General features: G+C 40.5%; 1 pseudogene; it reads left to right on the top strand.

The window, feature by feature from the left end:
- Window positions 1–373: 373 nt before the first annotated feature.
- LOC106831818 (large ribosomal subunit protein eL36 pseudogene) lies at window positions 374–690 on the top strand (annotated as a pseudogene).
- The last annotated feature ends 5,001 nt before the right edge of the window (window positions 691–5,691 follow it).

Below are 5,691 nucleotides of genomic sequence, written 5' to 3' on the forward strand. Positions count from 1 at the left end.
CAAATCTGGATTCTGGAAGCAGTCTACCTGGATTTAAATGCTGGATCTTTCCTACTAGCAGTGTGACCTTATGGAAACTATTTAACATCTCTATAATCAATTTTCCTCATCTGTAAAATAAGAAAAATACCACATTTGGAGGTTGTGAGGGTTAAATTTGTGGAATTAAAATATTTAAAGTGCTCTGAACAGTTTCTGCATACAGTAAGTACTAGATAAATTATTGCTATTACAATAAGTGTTATAATTTATCCTTTTAGTCAATCAAAATTCACTTTATTAACCCTTTTCCACATGCAAGGCACTGTAATACTCAAACCTTAAGAATTAAATGATGCCCTTCTGCCAAGGCAGGCGCTGAAGAGCAATGACCATGACTCTGTGCTACCCCATGGCCATGTGCCTCAAAAAGGGCCACAAAGTGACCAAGAATGTGAGCAAGCCAAGGCACAGCCACTGTCACAGTGCCTCACCAAGCACACCAAGTTTATGTGGGACATAATCAAAGATACATGCAGTTTCACCCCTTATGAGTGGCGCTCAATGGAGTTGCTCAAGGTCTCCAAGGACAAGTGGGCCCTCAAGTTCATCAAGAAAAGGGTGGGGACTCACATCCATGCCAAGAGGAAGAAAGAGGAGCTGAGCAACGTCCTAGCAGCCCTAAGAAAGGTGGATGCCAAGAAGGACTGAGCCCGCAAGCCCCTCAGTGCATAATAAAACCTTTTTGGCAAAAGAAAAAGGAATCAAAAGATGAGCGAGAAAAAATATGCCCTCCAAGAATTTAGGATATATAAATCATGTGGTGATAACTGCCAGAATACAGCCAAAACCCAGAAGGCACCAGGGCTGAGAGAAGTTGTTTTTCATGAGTGGAGAAGTAAGCTTTCCCCTTTGAGTCTTAAAAATGAAGAGAAGTTTCTCGGACAGAAAAGCGGATAGGAGAGACTACCAATGTAAAAAGTGGCACGGTATCCTGGAAGAACTTGTCTTGTTTGATGGTCTGCAAACTGAGCCATGTGGTTCTAGTACAGAGCATATGGGGGAGCCATTGCAAAGACCGTAAACAGGTAGGCAGATGCCAAATCACGAAGGGCTTTCAATGCCCCAAAATAAAACTTAAACAAAATGTTATTTATCTTTAGCTCTAGGAAATCTTTCAAGACTTTTAGCAAGGTACGGCAAGCCCATGGCAAAGCCATAAACGACTTTAGGCTTTAAATTTTCTTTTTCCTTCTGATAATTGAGGTATACAGCTACAATTACAATGAAAATACACTATATTATCTCGTTTGTGCATGTGTTTAGCTAGAAATATCTAAGAAGAACTATCCAAATAATAAAACTGTTATAGTCACATGAGCTATGCTGATTAAGTTCCTAAAAAGAACCACCTTCTTTATTCAATTTTAACTTTATACAAAGGAAGAAAGACAATGAAAAACAGGAGTAAGAAAGAGAAAGAGAAGAGAGAGGAAGGAAGTGAAAAAGGATACGTAGAGGGAAGTAAGAAGCAAGAGAAGAAGGAAAGAGAAAATTAGAATAGGTTTTACAATTAAAGATGAAGAAAATTAGAAATTGTACCATAAAATGTCTTGGGCATAACTGAAGTAAGAATGAATGTTCTCTTGCAAAACTGCCACAGTGTGACCTTTTAGTGCAATGAGCAGGATGCCGAAAGATGCTTCCAAAACAGTAGTTCCTTAGTACAATTAATCTCCTGATTTAATTTTTCTTTATATAAGGAAAGACTTTTGATGTACATATGTAAGATAAGAATAATATATTTGTTTCACCTGTAACTCTCACTTGGAAATGCATACGCATAATCTACTACTCAGCCACTAAAACAGCTGAAATTGACATTTTAGTACATTAAAAATCATAACCAAACTGATGAAATTGCTATTCCATTCCATCACCGTTGCCTCCATTCAAAAGATCAGACCCACCACATTAAGCCATTATTTCTTTGTTAAATTCTTTGACTTCTTGCAAAGCCTTTTTCCTCTCTTCCTCCTTATCCTCTTTCATTATTAACCTCTTCAGATGACTTTGTGTAACCCTTAACAGGATATGTCAAAACGGAAGCATTGAAGTGCGACTGTGCAGTGTTTTTAAGAGGACTCATCTGACACAGCTAATCAAAAGTCTTTGGTCCACAGGCTGAGCAACATTTCAAACCAGTCATAGAGCCCAAACGAAATGCTCTGCTGAAAAGCTGCTTAAAATTATAGTGCATGGTTGGTGGTTGATAAGAGAGGGTTGACTCTTTTTTCCTAAATAAAAAGCTTTTTTCTTAGGTTGCAAGCTTTTTTTATAGCTATTATTGAAGCATGTGAAATACCTTCCTATCTTATAAAACTTTCTGTAGTAACCAAATCAACTGAGCTCACATAGTCATATTAGTCTAGCTGTAGGACGAGGCAATCTGTGAACCTTAGGCAGTAACCAAGACGACAGCAACCTGATAAAGCAGAGTTCATCAAAACAATTTATCTGGGAAAACACAAAATATGTATCCGGGCTTCATTCTCTCATATGTATACAAAGGCGTGGAATGTAAACACAGAATTAAAAGAACACAGCAAACAGAAGATCTAATCTTTTTATAACTCCTGAGTTTCTCAACATGTTTGGCTTTGTAGACCCAAATACATTGGATCATTTACTTATATGATTGAAAACCATGCTTATAGTACTCTTATCTGCTACTGATAAATATTCTGCTATGAAGCATCATCACATTTTATAAAAATAATAATAATTGCTATCTTTTCAATGGCAAATTAAATTCTAAGTTAGAAAAGTAAAATATTTAGGGGATTTTTTGTTTGTTTAATTCTTGTGACGTTTGCTTGTTATTTTGGCTCCCAAATTACAAGGCTGATTTTCCATGGGAAACTTTCTAATTCCTTCTGCGAAGAATGTTTATAACTTGTACATCTGCCAAAAGAGAGGAGGAGTGAGGCCTGACATTGTCAGTCCAGATTACCCTACTGGGTTCCTTTCAAGTGAAATAATTAAAAGAGAAAAGTGACATTAATCGTGTTAGCCATACTTTTGAATCCTAACTCAGAATGTATTTTTAAAATTAGGACCCATTCAAAAAAATGCTTTAAATGTGTTCATTATACACGTGTTACACAATCTAAACAATATGGGTTTTTCTACTCAAATAGTTTTACTGTCTAAAAGCATAGATTATGGCCATTAATTTAATAGTTTTAAGAACACTTACAATTAAGATCAAGATTTTAGCCCTTCTCACATATGAGGATACAACAAGAAGGCACCAGCTCTGAACTCGGACGAGGGCCTTCAGCAGGAGGTGACCATGCTGGCACCTTGAATTTTAACTTCCCAGCTTCCAGAACTACAAGACCTGATATAGACCCTTCAAATTCCAACTCTTGAACTGAGGTCGTCAAGATGGCGACATAGGTCATATCTGACTTCAGTCCCCGTTACAAGACCGATTAGCAACTATCCATGGACAAGGCACCATTGTGAAAAATCCTAGAACCCCAGTGGTGAGACTGAAGCAATCCCTTGGACCACAGAGTCTGAGGAAAAGCACATTAGAAGGGTAAGAGGAGCAGTTTCACTCTGAATGAATCACCCCACTCCCAGGCCCTCACAACACCCATACTGACAGGGTTTCCCTGAGCCTATGGTTTTTCCAATGGGAAAAGAGACCCCAAGGTGGACATCCAGATTCCCCAGCATTGTCAGACACTTCCCAGGATGCCACTTGGGTCTCTCCTCACAAAGATCAATGGGGAAATCTGTGGGACTTAACAACTAAGGATCAGATAATGACAGAGATAAGAACAGGGCTTACAGCATCCAGGGCTTACCTCTTGGTGGATTCCATTCTTGCTAGCAGCAGTGGCTGAGCAGAGATACCTGCCAGAGGCTCTGCCCACTTGCAGAGCCAAGCCGGTGGCCCCATCTGGCTAAGGATCTTGAATGGCAGTTCTGCCTGATTTGGGCCCTCAGACAATTGCCCATACTGGCTGTGAAGCCTGATTTATGGTCACGGCCAAGCACGGAAGAAAACTGGCAGGCTCCCCTAACTGCTAAGAATAGTCTCCAATCCTACTCAACCAGGAAGCCTGGTCAGAGAAGCCAGGCAGCCTCAGAACCCATTCTACAGCCTAGCTTGGGCAGCGAACCAAGCCAGGAGCCTTGTCCAACTGCTGAGCATAGCCTCTGGTCCCACATAAGTAGGGAGCTTGAACAGTGACCCTGGACAGCGTTGGAGCCCAACCTACAGCCCCACACCACAGCAGAGCCCAGTGTATGGTATGCCAGATTGCTGAACACAGCCTGCAGCTTCACCCAGGCAGGGAGCCCAGCCAGCAACCCTGCTCAATTGTAGAACATAGCCTGCAGCCCCACCTAACCAGGGAGCCTTGACAACACCTCTGCACAACTTCAGAACACAGTCTCCAGCCCCACTGAAGACCCCACCTGACCAGACAGCCTGATCTGACAGTGGAGCACAGCTAGCAGCTTACCTAATCACAAAACTCTGCCTGCAGCTCCACCTAACTTCGGCATACAGCCTGTGGCCCTGTCTTGTCACACAGCACAGGTTGAGGCCCTGTCCAAACATGGAGCCCTGCCTGAATATGAAGTCTAGCCTGCTGTAACATCTGTTTGGGAACCACAGCCTGAGGCCCCATCAGAGAAGGAGTGATTGTGGAGCCCAGCCCATAGACCACTCAATCACAGAATCCAACCAGTGACACCACCTGCAGGGAACACAGCCTGCAACTCCATTGACCAGAAGTGACTATGGAGCCCAGCTAGTGGCCCCAACTGTCACCCAACTAGACACTCTGATAGCAAGCCCCACCTGCTCGCAGATGCTACTAGCTAATCCATCTAGTACCCTAAGATTTGCTAACTGGTGAAGGTCTTTCCCTGCCAAAGCAAACTTGTAAAGTCTGGAAGAGAAGACCACTTACTTAAATGCTCAGAAACCACTGCAGATACAAGGATCATAGGAGAATCAGGTAAACACAGCACCACCAAAAGAAACTAATAAAGCTCTAATAGCTGACTCTAAAAAAAAAAAAATAGGAGATCTATGAATTTTCTGATAAATATTTCAGAATAGTTCTCTTAACAAAGTTCAGTAAACTACAAGAACACGGAGACAGAACTAAATGAAATGAAATTAGGGAAACAGTGCATTAAAAAAATGAAACGTTCAGGAAAGAAATAGAAAGTGTACTTTAAAAGAACCCTAAAATCCTACACCCCAAGATTAAAATGACTGAACAGTAACCTAAGACGTGTGATGGCGGGGGAGAAAAAATTTAAAATTTCTGTATGCTGTGGAAGATAAGTTGTTACCAGCTTAAAACAGAACATTAACTATAAGAGATTTTTTGTAAGCCTCATGGTAACCACAAAGGGAAAACCGGTAGTAAATACACAAAAGATTATGATAAAGGAGTCAAAGGGTACTTCACAAAACAGTCATCAAATCACAAATGAAGACAGCAAAAGAGAAACTAAAGAACAAAAGATCTAAAAAAATTCAGAAAACAATAAACAAAATGGCAATATAAGTCCTCACCTATCAATAAACATTTTAAATGTAAATGGATAAAATTCTCCACTCAAAAGACGTAGAATGGCTGAATAGATAAAAAAGAAAATGAGATCTAATTATATGTT

Source organism: Equus asinus, chromosome 7 (genome assembly GCF_041296235.1).
Source record: "Equus asinus isolate D_3611 breed Donkey chromosome 7, EquAss-T2T_v2, whole genome shotgun sequence".
NCBI classification, from domain to species: domain Eukaryota; kingdom Metazoa; phylum Chordata; class Mammalia; order Perissodactyla; family Equidae; genus Equus; species Equus asinus.